General features: G+C 39.9%; 1 long non-coding RNA gene across 1 annotated transcript; it reads right to left on the bottom strand.

Moving 5' to 3' along the window:
• Positions 1–971: 971 nt before the first annotated feature.
• Positions 972–15,770, bottom strand: LOC116421714. The gene is made up of 2 exons (XR_004232205.1): positions 14,662–15,770; positions 972–1,501 (listed from the first exon to the last, which is right to left on the bottom strand). It is a non-coding gene; the product is annotated as an uncharacterized LOC116421714 (long non-coding RNA).
• Positions 15,771–17,694: the final 1,924 nt, after the last annotated feature.

The following is a 17,694-nucleotide window of genomic DNA, read 5'->3' as shown; positions in this document are numbered from 1 at the left end:
GATTTAGACTTAATATATGGAAAAACTTCCTGGCAACCAGAACTATTCCAAAGTGGCACGGGAAGACTATGTAGGTTCCAGTTCTTTAGAGATCTTCAAACCAAGACCTGGCACATAATAAGCACTTAATAAATGCATGCTGACTTGACTTAAATTGATACCCACTTATTAGAGAGGTTGTAGAAGGATTCTTATCCAGCTATAATTTGGACTAAATGCCTCTAAGGCTCCTTCCAACTGTGAAATTCATTGATTCTCTGATTCTGACTTTCCTTCCAATTCCACATCACATTGTTTGTACTGAAAAAGTTTAATTGGCCTGTTTGCTTCAGCTTTTTCTTCTCATTCCATGCCCAGATCATTCTGTGTTTAATTTGCCAGAACTGATTGGGGGTCCCAAAAGCTAGAACACCGAGTCTTAGTATTGTAAGGGACCTCAGGAGACAACTATTTTGGCATTTACTCCAGCAAGGATTCCTTCTACAACATCCTCCATAATAGGATCCAGCTTCAACTTGAAGAGTTCAATTCACATCCATCTGAGACAGCCCATTTTACTTTTAATTATTCTAATTATTTTGAATTTTTTCTTTGAATGGATCTGAAATGTATCTCTCTCTAAAATCTATCAGTTCTCCTAGGTGTACCCTCTAGGGCGAAGTTGAATAAATCTAATCAACTGAGCAGCCATTGAGGTGGTCTGATGATGATGATGATAATGATGATGAGTAGTTGTAGTAGTAGTAGTAATAGTAGTAATTGCGTGTTATGCCAAAGAACAAGATGAGAGAATTGGGGGAGTTAAAGTATTTCTAGTCCTGGATATTATGTCTCTCTTAATAAAGTCTTTTTCTAATCTCTACATTGTTAAGAGAATAAAGAAAGAAAATGTATGCAAAGAAATATATAATGCTTAAAGTAAATTATTTTTTCTATATGACAAATACAGGAAGAACACAACCAATCATTCATTCATTGATTAACTCATTTATTAAACGCCAACTGTGTGTAGGGCATAATACTGTGCTCTAGGGAAGATAAATGGCTTGGATAGAACATTGATGTCTACTCTCATGGAGTTTACAGCCTGATGGAGAATGGGGTATCATAATATAAAACATTACATGGAAACTCTATTAAAGTTACAAAACCATGCACTGCATACTGTCATGACCACTCTTCCCTCTCATTTTCAAACCTTCTCTTCTTCAAAATAAACATCTCCACTTCCTTTGATCAATGCTTTTATAGCATGTTTCCAGTCCCCCTGACATCCTGGAGGTCCTCTTCTGGACACATTTCTATTTGTCAACATCCTTAGTGCCATGTGGTATCCAAAAATGAACATGCACTATTTCAAATGGAGTCTAATCAAGATGAAGGACAGTGGGATGATCAGCTTCCTTCTGGACACCATATTCTTTAAAGGCACAAAATCATTAGCTTTCTTTAGCTGTCACATCACACTGTTGAATCATGCTTTAATAATTCTGTTACAAACCTGAAAATAAAATATACACGATGCTTTAAAACATTATGTCCATTATAATTCCTCTCAATATTTAGATTTCTTTCCCCCTTGTCACTTCTTTAAGAATCAATCTCACTTAGCTCCACACCTTCCTGGCTTTTGTTTACTCTGCTTTCTCACTTCCTTGCCTTGTCAAAATCTCACAGCTGAGGCTGTCTGGCCCCATAGCCAACACTGACTCAGAAATATTGGAAGCAGAAATGAGCAGGGACCCAAAGCCAGAGGTTATGGAACATGTAAAATCAGCAAATGCCCAGAAAGTTCACATCTCCTAATGACTCCTTAGAGCCTTGGTTCCTCGGTTCCCATTTCTAGGTCTCCTTTCCTAGATTTCCCTTGTTGGAAAATCCTGTCTACTTCTCCAATTTCCTTTTCTAGTTCAATCTCCTTCTTTTGAAACCAGAATAAATCCTTCTTCCCTTGAAATGGAAGCACCTTCTCCAAGCATTTCCTTGGTGGCCTTCTGTGGCTTAGTCCCCACTCACCCACAAAAGTAGCAGCAAGTTCCAGTGCCTAACTTAATTCTGCTTTCCCAGTTCAGCTCTGCTTTTGAGACCCATAAGGGATGTTCTTCCAGATATCACAGGCAGATTTAGTCATCATCATTTTAAACAAATTCTATAGTTAATGATTGGCCCTACCCTTGACCTTTTTTGAATCCTGACTCATAAAGCCCCCTCACTCCCTTTATCTCACTTTGTCCTGTGGCATAATAATAACAATAATGAGGAGGAGGAGGAGGAGGAAAAAAAGAGGACATTGATGATGACAATGTGATGTCTACCATTTCCATTAATACTTCCATTTTGTGTCTGTCTCCCTTCTTGAATAAGCACCTGGCTGATGTGACTCCCTCTCAGAATTTTCCACAGTGTCTTTGGAGGCTTTAGAAATACACTCCTACTCCCCCTTCTCTCTGCAGTTTTTCCTGACACTCTTTTCTGAAATATGCAAATCACTCAAAATTCTTCCAAAAAGGAGAGAGGAATCAGTCAGTGATTAAACCTACTATGTATCTTGCATATAGTAGGTACTTAATACATGTTTAATGATTGATAGATTATATCAGTCCCTAGCCTCTATATACAATAGAAAACTCAAATGTATTATTGTCCAATTAAAGGACCCCCTAAAATATGCAGAAAGAAGTTTAGAAAACAAAAGAAATTATAAAGTTTAGTGTACCTTAATTTAAGTAATTAGTAAATTAGTAATTAGTAACTAAAAACAAAATAAAATAAGGCAATTCAAAGAGTCAACAGAGCAAAAATCAAAATAAATAATTCAATATTGATTTTTTTAAAGTAAAAATTTTTACTAAGAGCCTTAAAAACAAAGAAATAATAGGTAAAAAGAAAAATTAAAGGATCATGTGGAAATTTTCTGTACATTGGTATGGTCATAAGAAGTCCAACACAATGAAATTACAAATTGGATTAAAGGAGAAGCAGTTATCTTATATGCTATTAATATAATATATAACAATATAGGTAAATAAAGGAGGATGATTGAAGCTGTAGCCTCTGTGCAAAATTAGAAAGTGATAGAGCTAAATAAGAACCATAATTATTGACTCATTGTCAATTGTCCAATAATAACTCATAATTATTGAACCATTTCACAGTCAAAGGACTTTAGCAATTTCCTGTCAAATGCAAACCAGATCCCACTTTTCATAATAGAAGACATCATATAGTTTTTACCAAGAGATAGGACCACCAGTGACTTCCATAAATGATCCAATAATGTACCAATGTACTTTATACAAGGCCTTCATAGTTTGAATGGAAAAATATATATATATATGTGTATATATATATATATATATATATTTATAAGATAACTATATATTGGTCAAAGGACACAAGGGGTTTCAAAACCCCAGAAGTAAAAAGAAGAACTTAATATTGATTCACTAATGATTGAACAAATTTCCCTTTAACATACATACTGCCTTTGGTGATTTTCACAAAATCTTTCACTCAGTTATGCACTCGTGGCTCATTTATACATATACACACACTATATAATGTGTACATACATACACACACACACACACACACACACACATATATATAAAACAGGGCTAAGTGGCCTATTTCTCACTCTATTTAGTCTTTATATATATGTAATATATAAAAAGTCATAAGTGTATAATATTTAATGTTCATATGAAAGGCTCTTCTCTATTTAAAATGTTTTCAATGTAATCATATCAAGATCAATTCATATAAATTTTTTTCACAGAGTTTAAGTCCATTATGGTTTCCCCTAGATTTAAATTTATTTTTCCTAGAATGGTACCCTAAGATAAAGAAAAAAGAAACTCCTACAGAGTAGTCCCGGCAGCATTCTCCCATTGCCACCCACTCGCTTCCCTTAGAAGTGGCTAATCAAAAACTATTGCCCCAAGCCTACCTAAGCCATGACCAGAACGAAAAAGTCCTTGCTGCCAGAAATGACAAAATTCCTTTCTTTCAGGCCATGAATCCTCAGCTAGATCCATGAAGTCTACCCCTGCCTAATATAAAAAGAAGTTCTCTGGAACCCTGTGCGTGGCACTTCACCTGGATCAGCTCCGTTCACTCCTTCAAGAATGCTCACTGTAGAAAATCCTCTCCTTTCCTCCCTCTCCTCTGTGCTTCTGATGTGTTCCCACTCACCATATGAACTTTTCTTTTTTCTCATGCTACTTATCCACTTTCACCTTTATTGAGGTGCACTCAATTGTAATGGAGAGAGGAGAGAGAGAGAGAGAGGGAGGGAGAGAGAGACAGAGACAGAGAGTGAGAGACAGAGAGAGAGACAGAGAGAAAGAGACAGAGAGAGACAGAGACAGAGACAGAGAGACAGAGAGAAAGACAGAGACAGAGACAGAGAGACAGAGAAACAGAGAGAGAGAGAGAGAGAGAGAGAGACAGAGACAGAGAGACAGAGACAGAGAAAGAAAGAGACAGAGAGACAGAGAAACAGAGAGAAAGAGAAACAGAGAGAGACAGAAAGAGAAAGAGACAGAGACAGAGAGAGAGACAGAGACAGAGAGACAGAGACAGAGAAAGAAAGAGACAGAGAGACAGAGAAACAGAGAGAAAGAGAAAGAGAGAGAGAGAGAGAGAGAGAGAGAGAGAGACAGAGAGAGAGACAGAGAGAGAGAGAGAGAAAGAGAGAGAGAGAGAAAGAGAAAGAGAGAGAGAGAAAGAGAAGAAAGAGAGAGAGAGAGAGAGAGAAAGAAGAGAGAGAGAGAGAAAGAAGAGAGAGAGAGAGAAGAGAGAGAGAGAGAGAGAGAGAGAGAGAGAGAGAGAGAGAGACAGAGACAGAGACAGAGACAGAGACAGAGACAGCACACACACTGACTGGGCTGGCTGATTTGATGTCTCTCTAACAGTACAAGTACTAAGCTAAAGACAAGTGGGTTCTAAATAAAGGAGTTGAATCAAACCAACTTTTTAATGTACATCAAGGAAAAATAGAAACTGAAGTTTTAGATCTTGAATCTGGAGATCCTACTGAATCAATGGATGAAAGTAATGCATACAAATACATTGATTTCCCCTAGGCAAAATATATTGAGCATAAAACTATTAGGGAGAATGTTGTGCTTAAATATATTATGAAACTTATTGGCATCCAGAAATTTAAGCTGAAAGGAAGAAAACATTGAAAACAATGCTTACACGATACCAATTTTTATGTATACCTTTGGAATTTTAAAATAGAATTTGACAGATTTGAACAGCATTCCAACAAAAGCTTATACTATATTAACAAAACACAGCAACCATCTAATGTAGCTATAGCAAGAGTAACCTTTGCCAAGGAGAAGGAGGCTTTATAGAAATTCTTAGAGATCAAACTCCTACAGAAATGCTTTTGGAACAAACAGGCATCACGCCACAAAATCATATGTAAATGATGATAACAGGCCCGTGCTATTGAATTTCTTGATTGTAACCAAAAGTGGTTTCTCTCTGGGTGAAGCCTATCAAACTATTAAGATCCAAGAGTGGGATCAAAAGGCCCTCTATTGTTAACATCCCCATGCACTCAGTCAATAATATGTCAACAAAGAACTGAACACATGCCTGGATTCTGAAAATTTATTTGTGGAAATTAAGGGCAATTCAGGTCTTTGCCATCAGAAGCTACAATAGACTTGTCCTTAAAAGCTCGGATTTATGTAAGGAAATTGTAGAGTGTATAACACATTTTTTCTCTAAAAACTTAGCACCTACTTAGCAAGAAATAACCTGGTAGATAGAATTATACATCAGAAACTTCCTCTCTTTTATTCAGTGACAGACCAGAAATCTTCATATTGCAAATTCAGACCTCAGAATATCCTGGAGAATTCAATCAACAAATTGTACTGGAACCAAATCATTATCACAGATTGAACTGTTATTCACAACAGCCCCCACAAAATGCTGATTTTTGGAGAAAAAAAACCTTAAGAAAAATATTTTAAATAGATATTACTTTCCCAAATGATCATAATATACAACTTCAAAGAACAAAAAGAAATATGGAAACATAGAGTCCTGTCAAAGGAGGTTAAAATAATATATGGGAACCAAAATACTACAAATACTCTTATCTGGTCTGCCATTGGAATTTTACCAGATGTTTTCAATGATCTCAATGCCCTCCTTCTCCCCTAGTTGCTGGGTCCCCAAATCTAGCACCTGGGATCCCCCACTGTAGGAGCCCCAAAGCCCCAGACCTCGGGGCTAAGCCATTGTCTGGATTTGTCCTCACTTATGGATGGCTCTTCTAATAGATTCAGTCTCTGTATGTTTTTCTAAGTAGATGTTTTTTAAAAAATCTGTAGGACAGAGACAAGCCTTCTCAACCATCTTTGGTTGAGATTCATTTGGTTCAATGATCTCAACATCAATATTACATGTTAATACTTTTATTCAACTATGAAAAGCAATTATTTCATCTATCTGCAAAATGGAACAATAAGAAATAATAACAGGATAGCATCTTGTCCTTAGTATATGTCTATCTAAACCCCATCAAAAAATAGGAAAGTGAATTAATAATGTTAATAATAGTCTGTAGGACATTAAATATAAAAGAATAATCCTTAGATTATGTATATATATATATGTATGTATACCTAGACATATGTGTGAGTGTATATATACAGTATATATTTTATAGGAAACTGAGCCATGGAAGAAAAGAGAGGGAGCTAGCCCAAGATTACAGAGTTAGGGAGCACTCAGATCTAGTTTTCTTAACGTTAGACGTCCCAGGCTTTTTCCTCTTCACCATACTATCCTACTCCGAAATGTTTGTTTGATACCCTGCTTTGTTGGGCAGTTTGGATTCTCCAGTAGCACTTTGCTAGCTTCCTTTGCCAGAAATGCTTCTCCAGAAAGACCTCTAGATGGGTGGCCTTGGAGTCCATTTAGCAGGCCCCAGAGGATCCCTCCCTCCAAAGGTCCAATTAAGAAGAGTAACTAGAAAGTGACCAGTGGACAATGTCTCTTGACAATCTGCCTGAAGCCAGAGTCCCACCCTTACCCTTTCTTCTAGCAGAGATTCCGGCCTCTCCCACAGGGATGTGGGCAAGGCTTTTGGCCCAGTGTGGAGTTCTGATGGAACATCATTATGACCACTTTTCTCTGATCTCTCTGGGTGGGCTGCTCAGCCTTTAGAAGCTATGCATCAAACCAGTGATGGAACTGGAATTAGAACCCAGTTTTCCTGACTCTCAACTTAGGATTCTTTCTATTCCCCACTCTCCCCATTCCCACTCTTTTGCTCCAGATCTCCCCTTAACTCTTTATGTCACCCTGAATAAGCCATTTTTCCTCTTGGAAATTTCCTGTCTGTGAGACAAGGCTATTAAGTGATTGCAGCTTCCATTTGGACATGAAAGGGACCTCTCTTCATTACCTTTTTGTATGGAAGGATAGTGTTCAGTGGGGAGAATTTCAGACACTGATACAGTAATTAGAGGGTCCCTTGCTATGGCTTCCTTATTTCTCTTCATCCTCCCTCTCCCCTAGTTGCTGGGATCCCCCACTGCAGGAGCCCCAAAGCCCAGACTTCGGGGCTAAGCCATTGCCTGGATTTGTCCTCACTTATGGATGGCTCTTCTAGTAGATTCAGTCTCTGTATGTTTTTCTAAGTAGATGTTTTTTTAAAAATCTGTAGGACAGAAACAAGTCTTCTCAACCATCCCATGGAACACTTTACCACACACACACACAGCTTCCAGCTGGAATATCCCTGTGATGGAAGCAACTCAGGAAGGAAGCTCCCTTTGGTTTAGACCTTTTAGCCAGTGGCCTGCCAAAGACTCTACCTGAATCACCATCTTAAATTCCTAGGCCCTGGGCCTTCCCTAGCCCAAATTCACTTCTCACCCCCACCCCCACTCCAATGTTGCAGGAAAAAGAGATTGCCCTGGAACTGGGACATTCATGAGGCTTTGAAATATTTCTGTAACATTACACAGTGGAAAGGGCTCTGAACTTGGAGCCAGAAAGGAAAGAACTGGTTATACAGTCTGCCTCTGACATTTATCAGCTGTGATTATGGACAAGTCATTTAACTTCCCTGGGCCTCAGTTTCCTTATCTGTGAAATGAAGAAGCTGGACAAGATGGCCTAAGTTCCTTCAGAAGCTTTGAAGTCAGTTAATCTTCCTGAGTCTCAATTTCCTCATTTATAAAATGAGAATAAGAGAACCTATTTCACAGGACCATTTTGAGAATCAAACGGGAGAGCACATGTAAGATGTTTTGTGAATATTAAAGAGATCTATAATGGTCAGGCACCTTGATAGTGTGATTCTGACTATGTGATTCTGTTGGTTGGTACTGCCACCTGGGTGTGTGTGTGGGAGATATCACAACCAGACTGAGATCTCCTGCTGAGGGGTAAGGTCCTGTTAAAAGATTTTTTTTAAATCCACAAGTTTTTTTTAAATTTAAAAATTAACAAAGGTCTACTTGGATTTAGGTAAAAATTCAATCACTATGGAGCTATAAAAAGAACAATGATATAAAAAGATTAAAAAATAATCACTGAAATAATTTTAATCAATCCCTGACATGGAATCATCAGTCTAACATAGGATCATAAATTTAGGTCTGAAAAACACCCATACATCATCTTATCCAACCTTTTTATTTTACAGATGAAGAAACTGAGGCTTGAAGAAATTAAGGGACTTAAATGATTTAATTTAATAAGTGGCAGAAATGGGATTCAAACTCAGTGTCTGATCCCAAACCAATTAACAAGGGTTTATTGAGCACCTACTTCTTATGGAGAACATGGACTTAGAGGTTTGGATGTGCAAACACTGGGATCTGCTCTCTTAAGTGACCTTAAAGGAAATTAGGTAGAATGGTAGTCTTGGAGTGGAGTCAGGAGTTCAAATGTGACCTCAGAGACTTACTACCTGAGTGATTCTGTTTAGCTCAGTTTCCTCCACTGTAAAATGGGGAATAATAGCACCTAAGGTTGTTGTGAGGATCACATGAGATAGTATTTGTAAAGTGCTTAGCTTAGTACCTGGCTCTTAGTAGATGTTTAATAAATACTTATTCCCTTCCCAATTTATCCCAACCCCTTATCTCTTAAGATTTGTATTGTGCTTTTCCTCACAACAACTCTGCAAAGCAGATAGTAGATATATTACTTTATCCATGTATATATATATATGTGTGTGTGTGTGTGTGTGTGTGTATGTATATATGTCTTATACTATACATTACAAATCAGGAACCTGAGGTACAAAGAAGTTAAAGGATTTGCACATTTATACAGCCAGTACCTCCAAATGCCAGTCCATTTCCAAAAATCAGAATTCTGGTGCCTCGAGAAGAATTGGAGAAAAGGGTAGAAAAATGTCTAAAGATGACCTTCCCGGGCCTCCGAAGATGCAGGAAAGAAGGAAAGGTGAAGGTGCAAGTCTCACCAGGCAATCCCCATGAAGCAAGGTTGGGGAAGGAGATAGTTTGTTCTGTTAAATAAAGTCTCGCTGGTTAACCCTCTAGAGGAGTTGGGAAGTACAGTGATTGGACAAGAGGAGAGCAAACCCTCACTGAAGATGGGTCCCAGGAAAAGGACAGAAGCCCTGTGGCAGAATTATATCTGGTAATCTCACAGAGAAGGTAAAGGAGGGGAGGCAAGGAGCCCCCACAATTATCTCATCTTGTAGGAGTCTAGTCCTACAAGTCCTAAGCTAGTCCTACTCGACAACCCTCTTGGAAGAAGGGGGAGGAGGAGGAGGTAGCAGATAGGGGCTGGGGAGAGGGACAAACACTCATATTGGAAAGTTGCTTCCAGGAGAGGAGCAAGATCCTCATGGAGCAGGTACATGCTGCTCTAGGATATAGTTATTGGATGAGGATGGGCTTGGCGAGGGAGTGAGATATGGTCCTGTGGTACCTTATGGTACCACACAGTTCTGGGTCCAAACAGAAGTAGGTGGGGGAGTTTAAGGAGGTAGAGGAAGCACTCTTCCCTCACATTAGTAATTAGAGGAAGAGCTCTGACCTTCTCACCCTAGGTATAGCTTTGTTTTTCACAATCTGGATATTCTATATAGGAAAAATATGCCATCACACACGCCAAATTAAATAACTATTAGGGAAAGTAAATATTTTTAGTGTCAAGTCAACGATCCAAACAATATGTTGGAAGATTTTCTCCAACAATCAGAACAGTCACAAAATATTATTTTTATTCAGGTAGTGAGCTGCCCATCACTGCAGGCCTTTAAGCAGAAGCTACATGACCATTTGTTGGGAATATAGTAGAAGAAATTCTTCTTCTGGTTCACTTTGGACTAGATGGCTTCTGACCCACTTTTAACTCTAATATGTTATCCTGGCATGGAAGGTTATCCATAAACTAGCCTGATTCGGTCTACTGGATATCTTTAAGCAGAAGACTGGAAATTTGCAGAGAGGTTTCCAGAGAGAATTCAGAGTTTAGGACTTAGTGCTATTTCTTTCCAAAGGGTGTATGGGAATTTATGTCATGGGAGTTCAGAGGAAGGAAGGAGGAAGGGGTTTCTGGGGGTATGGTCAGAAAGCTTTCACAAAAGAGAGACTTCTCAAAAGAAGGTGACAGTTCCAGAGCAGAGCAACGGGAATGAGGACTGAGAAAAACACATGGGACTTGGAAATGAGGAGGTCTGGTGGATCCCATGAGTGTCGTTTCAGAAGGGTGAGATCAGATTGTCAGATGGTGGAAAGAGGGCAATGAAAGGTAACGGCATAAAAATGGAGCCAGGACTGTTTTTGTGTGAGAAGTCTGCATGCAAAAAAAGTGAGACAAAAAGGGAGGTTCTTTTCAAAAATTGGGAGAATTGAATGTGTTGGTAGTCAGTGGGAAAGGGGCTACTAAAGACAGAGAGAGTGAAGATGCTAGACACTGGGGATAATGGGAAGGGGTGGGGCGGGGGTGTCCTAGGGCAGACAGGAAAGGCTTCAGTCCCTGAACAAATATTTATTGAATGGTTACTATGTGCAAAGACTGTGGGGGTGTGGGCTGCTGGTTTCAGGCGCCTGTCCATTGGTCCCCAGGAGGGTTTCAGTTTTCTTTCCTGGGAATTGACCTTCATGGCACACAATGCTTCCTTTCAAGGCTCACATGGGCTTTGCTGAATCCTTTCAGGGGCTCATTGTACCTGAGCTGAGCTGTACCACCTCTGGAGCCAGGGGGAAGGTGAGGACATGCTCTCTTCTTTCGGTTCTTTACATTCTCTCCCCAATAACCTCATCCACTCCCTTGGTTTCTCTTGTCACCTTCACACCAAGACCTCCCAAATCTGGAGGCAGATAATGGGGCTGAGGTCCCTTTAAATCAGTGATCCCAACAGCTTTGCCTGGCTTCAAACTCAATATACCTAAAACCAATTTCATTGCATCTTTACTCCAAAACTCTTCCTCCTAATTCCTCATTCTTCTCAATGGTATCATTTTTTTCCCCCCTTAGGCACCCAGGTTTACCAGTTGGTTTTAAATATCCAATCAACTACCATTTCCTCTGGCTTTTTTCTTTTTCAGTAATTTTTTTGTATCCATCTCTTCTATTTTGTTCCCTCATCACCACTCCAGTTCAAAATTCTTATCACCTTAGATCCAGATCACTGGATCCTACCGGTTCTCTCTTGTAACAATATCTCCCTTCCTTTCTGCATGCACATACCAGATTCATCTTCATAAACAGGTCTTTTCTTATGTTATTTCTCTATCAAAAGCCTTCAAAAAACCCCTGCTGCTTATAGAACAAAGTCCAAATCACTTAATCTTAGCCTTAGAAGGCTATCTATAAATTAGCCTGGAAACATTTGATTTGCTTCATGAGGTAGTGAGTTCCCTATCACTGGATAGCTTCAAGCAAAGGTTGGATAATCTCTGTTTAGGAAAATTGAGGAGAGAATTTAAGATTTAGAATCTAGCACTACTTCTTTCTGGATGGTATTTAGGATCATAAATTCACCAAAAGTTACCTTAGAAATCAGGTCGTCCAAACCTCTCATTTTACAAATGTAGAAACTGAGGTCCAGAGATGTTCAATTATTTGTACATGGTGGTAGGAAACAGAGAAGAATTGAAGTTAGGTACTCTCATCTAATAAAATTTTTTCTGACCAGATTTCCCAACCAATTTATGATTTTGCCTAATTCTGCCTAGAATACTCGTTCACTCAGTTATTTCTACAACCATAGATTTGGGGCTAGAAGAGGTAATTAAGTCTAAACCCCTCCTTTTATATGTAAGATGTGCATGCATTCACATAAACTAAATATGTTCACATGAATTGTAAACATTTTTCATGTGAGTCTCTTAGGAGGCATGAAGAGCTATGATTGGAAACCTGGACTCTTTCTGAGAAAGGGAGGAGAGCCTTGGATGGCACTTATATGGTCATCAGCATATTAGTAGAGATAGGGAGAGAAGCAGAAGGGCACTTGGAACAACACGAGGTTGAGTGGTTTTCGCTCTAGTTCCTGGGGGGGCATAATGGACTAGAATTAGAAGTCCTGCTTCTCCAAACATTATTGATCTTGGAATATGATTTTGGTTTGGAACAAAAGCCACATTTCTAGTTGCTCTTAAGGAGAGGGGGTTGCCCCGGCTTACAACCATCGTCTTGGTCTCTTCCTATCAAATTCTGCTTATGTAAAAGAGCACCAGAAACAGGGAACAACAAGTAAACCCATTTATTCAAGCAAATAGTAAATGGAAGTCAGAATTCTGCAGATTCGAATACATCAGAAAATACACAAAAGTCAATGTTCTCTTTGCTAGGAGTAAGAAACGATTGCATCTCAAACCAAGAGAGAGCCCCAGTCTCACCTAAGGAGAAAGTCTCAGAAGTCCCTGGAGAAGCAAGCTGGAAATTAGGGACAGGTGAAGGATATATGCAGCTTGCAAAGTCTTTCTCTGTCTCCTCCAGAGGGCCATCTCCAGTCATCCCAAACTGCATCTGGCCACTGGCCCCAGATGGCTCTGGAGGGGAAACTGAGGCAGGGGATCTGGAGCAGCCCTCCCTCCCTTAAGTCCACTTCACTTGCACGTCATGGCATCCCCTCCCTGATGTCATGGTCTTCTTTGAGAACAAAGGATAAAGCAACTCTTTCCTCTCTAAGCTCCTGTGATCCATTAACTTCAGTCTCCTTAGTATCAAAGTAATGGGAGTCTGCCACCGTGGCCAGCCAAAATAATCCTTCTGAAGGCCAGATCTGACCCTGTCATCCCTTTGCTCAGAAACATTCGGTGGCTCCCTATTACTTCTAAGATAAAAATCTGACGTGTGACTTTAATATCTCTGGGTCTCAATGTTCTCCTCTAAAATGAGGGGATTAGACTAGATGACAACCAAGGCAAGGCCCCTTCTGGCTCAAAATTGGTGATGCTATTTTCACTTTTGGAGGTATTTTGTGACTTTTCTCTTTTGTTCTATTTCTTCTTTCACAACATGACTAATGTGGAAATAGGTTTACATGATTGCACAAATGTATCTGCATGCACATGTAGATTAGACATCTACATGTATAATCTACATCAGATTCTTGCTGTTTTAGGTAAGGGGGAATAGGAAGAAAGGAGAGAAAAAAATTGGAACTCAAAATCTTATAAAAAATGAATGTTGAAAACTATCTTCACATGGGATTGGAAAAATAAAATATTTAAAAAAAAACATGATGTTTAGCTTGGCATTCCAAGCCCTTCACAATCTGCTTCCAACATACTCTTTTGGTTCTAAATGGATGATCTCATAAGTCTACCTTTCCAGTCTTTTCTCATATTACTCTATGTTCCTATTAAACTGGACAATAGCCTGCTGTTTAAATGTTCCATCTCCCATCTCCCTGGATTCCTCTTTGTCCCAGAATGCTCTTTTTCTAGATCTATGGCTCAGAATCTTTATCTTCACTTAATTATTACTAAATTATTCACTTAATATTACTAAATGTAATAAGCCGTCTCCTCCAGGAAGTCTTCTCTGATCCCTTTGGTTGTTCAGGTTCTTTCTCCCTCAGGTTCATGTTGTATACTTCCAGGACAGCGTAAGGGAGACAGGGACTATTTCATCTTTGTCTTTGTATTTCCAGGGCCTAGCATCGTGTCCGCCACCTTAGGCCCTTTCTATAGGTCTGCTTTTGCTCCTAGACCCTTTTCTTACTTAACCTTCCAGTGTCATTTTGCTTGAGACCAGTGAGATCTACCTACATTGAATGGATCAGTTAAAATCAGAAGCTCAGTTTCTGAATTGCCTGACAGAATAAAAATTTATTCCTTTGACAGTCTTAATATAGCATTCTATATTATATATATAATATATATTTATATTGATAATTATATATGTATTATATCAAGACTGACCTAATAAGCCTTAATGTATATATATATATATATACATATGTGTATGGAAATGGATTCAGAAAGTACTTATACAAATTAATGAATGCCAGTCACAAAAGACTTTTTTCTTTCTTTTAAAAAATATTATTTTAATATTAAAAAATTTGAATTCCAAATTCTTTTCCTCCAGCCCTTCACACATCTAAGAAATATGACATCAGTTATACACGTGAAATCATGAAAGACATCCATAAGTGACTTCTAAGAGACATTGGAGGTGCCTTACCTTTAAGATGGATCTCAGAGATGGCACATCCCTCGGGATCACCAATGGCAACCAGAACATCGGGCCGGACAGTGCAAAGGTCCTGAGCCAGCCTGGAAGCCCTCTGCTCTTCAAGTGTCTCTGTTTCACAGGGAGGAAGCCAAGGCTCAGGGCAGGACATGGTTAAATAAGTCAGTGGGGGAGGCAGGAATTGAAGCCACATGCCCTGGCTCACTGTAAGGGCCCGCTAGGCCACACCCTCCTTCTGGCCTGTACCCTTCCAGGGTGGAATTTCCTGGTTCACGTCCCAAATGTGGGACAGAGAAAGGCGAGGAGGGCACATGTGGACCCGACCTCAACCCCCTCCCTCATTTCTGGGACCCACCCCACCCAGACTGGACTTCCAGCTTCTTCCTCGTTTGAAGTGAAAATGATTTTGGAAGGAAAAGCAGCGATGAAACCTTAGCCAGCAGGCAACGTCCATGCTCTCTCGGAGGGAGAGGAGCCCAGAGAGGGCTGGGCTGGCAGGGCTGCGGGGGCAGCTGGGGACAAGCTGCAATTGGCAGGATTCCGTCCCTCTCCTCTCGGCCCTGCTGGGCCGTGCAGTGTGGGAAGCAGGCCTTGGGCTGGTTGGCCTGGAGCTGGCTCCTGCCCCTCTTATCAGTCTCTTACTTTCTGCCACTGCCCGTATTTACACAAAGGCTGGCACCAGGAGGGGGTTCCAGAAGGCTCCCTGGAGGGAAGATGAGGCTGGGGGAGGAGACTTAGCCCGGGCACGGAGACCAAGGGTTGAGTCTGAAAACAAGGAGGGAATGAATGTCGCAGAATTAGGGCCTGGGGGACTGGGGCTGAGGGGCCGAGGGAAAGGGAAGAATACAAAAGGTACAGTCCCAGCTGGCTTCCCTTATGGGGCCGACACAAGATTTGATGCACTGGTTTCTTGCCTCTCCTTTCTGGAAGAGAAACAGAGCTGAAAAACAGAGTTAAAACTAGAAACGATGATTCCTGGAGCAAATTCCGTTCTGGGAGGCAAGATGTGGGAGAGTTAAGATGCGTGTGGACATGGGGCAGAACATAATTCATCAGGGTATTCTGGGCAGGTAAAGTCCCTCTGGGAGAGGGACCACCCATTTCTAAGACAGTCTGATTCACTACTTTGGGGACTGGAAGATAGCGCCTGAAAGGTGGACACTATGGGATCCTGCGGGCAATGGCCTAGGACAAATGGAAAAGGTGGTCTTTTAGGAGAAGCAGTTCACCCTCCGCACTGGACATTGGTACTTTGGTAGATAGACCTTATTACCATTCTGTAGTTATGACTTAAAAAGATTTTAGAGGTAGTCTAGTCCCAGGCTTCTTAAACTTTTTCCACTTGCAAACCTTTTCTGTCCAAAAAATTTTTATGGAATCCCAGGTATATAGATACGTAAAATAGGTGTACAAATCAAACTTCTACTGATAATAAATCATAATTTCACAACCTCTACATAGAGTTAGGTGACCCACAATTTAAGAAGCTTTGACTAATCTAAAATTCTCATGTAATAGATGGAGAAACAACTGTTTCATATAGAGTAGTAAGCAGGGAGTAAGAATCGGGGATAACGGGCAATACCTTGTATGGCCTACCCCATGAAACAATTGTTTGTTAAATAAATGATTAATCAAAATTTAGCGATGCCCTAGTTATTGTTAGTATCGCCAAAAGTGTTTTTAAAATTCAAAAGAAAGAACTTAAAAGAAAACATATTGAATTCATTTCACCAAAATGAGAGGAAATTGCCCCAGCGGGCCTGAGTCTACTGCGGGTTTGAATATGAGCACATGAGCTGAGGAGCGGAGGCATTCCAAAGCCTGGGAACAGCGGGTGGGAAGACAGGGAGACAGGGGAGATGGCATGCCAAGTTTGGAGAACAAACAGTCCCCGGGCTGGCTAGAACAGAGCATATGAAGCAGAGTAATACAAAATAAATCTGGAAAGATAGGTGGCATCTAAACTGGAAGGCTGAAGAGCTTGTATTTTATCTCAGAAGTGATAGGAAGCCAATCAATGTTTGCTTCTGAAAAGGGGAATGAAGGATCTGTGCTATAAGACCGTGGCTTTAGCAATTATATGAAGGATTGGAGAGGTGAAGATGGCAACAGAGGGCACACAATAGGGACTCAATCTAAGTGGATTTAAATCCTACTTTTGCTTCCTTGAGCTAGTGAGGATTTGAGTCACACCCTCTCTGTAAAACAGTGTGTGATGAGGAGATGGTTGTGAAGGTGGAGGGGGATTGTGTTGGGTGGTCTCTGAAGTTCTTTTTCAGACCATAATGCTAGGATTCTTTTTTTTTTTTTTTTTTTTTAAATTTAATAGCCTTTTATTTACAGGATATATGCATGGGTAACTTTACAGCATTAACAATTGCCAAACGATACACAATAAGTATACATGACCAAAACGTTATTTTGCTGTACAAAAAGAATCAGACTCTGAAATATTGTACAATTAGCTTGTGAAGGAAATCAAAAATGCAGGTGGGCATAAATATAGGGATTGGGAATTCAATGTAATGGTTTTTAGTCATCTCCCAGAGTTCTTTTTCTAGGCATAAATGCTAGGATTCTAATTCCTGCATGGATGGAAGTGATTTTGCCGGTAAAAATACAAAGTAAAGCAAAGCAAATAAAAACCCAAACCAAAGGGGAAGCACTGCCCTCTGGTGTCCAGAAGCGGCGGCTGTCTTTCCAGAAAGATAATTTAGAACACACGTTCCATCCCTTTGCCCCAGAGTGGGAGAATGTGGTCTTGTTTCCTAGCTGGGTCACTGGGTAATGGACTTAACAACTGTCACTGAGGAAGTGGGATTTACTCATTGTTTCACACTGGAGCCTAGTCATAAATGACAGCTTGACAAAATCAAGATTTAGGGATGGATTCCTCCTTCCATCACCATGCAGTTTTGGTTATTTTGATTTAATTAAAAAAAAAATAAATTCAAAGCATTTCCTTTAAGGATATTGTCTTGTTTTTCCATTTAGGATTTAAGGTGCCTCTTGAGAGGATCA

This window comes from Sarcophilus harrisii, chromosome 2, assembly GCF_902635505.1.
Source record: "Sarcophilus harrisii chromosome 2, mSarHar1.11, whole genome shotgun sequence".
In the NCBI taxonomy this organism is placed as follows: Eukaryota; Metazoa; Chordata; class Mammalia; order Dasyuromorphia; family Dasyuridae; genus Sarcophilus; species Sarcophilus harrisii.
The sequence above is the reverse complement of the archived record's forward strand: the minus strand, read 5'-3'. Positions and strand labels throughout refer to the sequence as shown.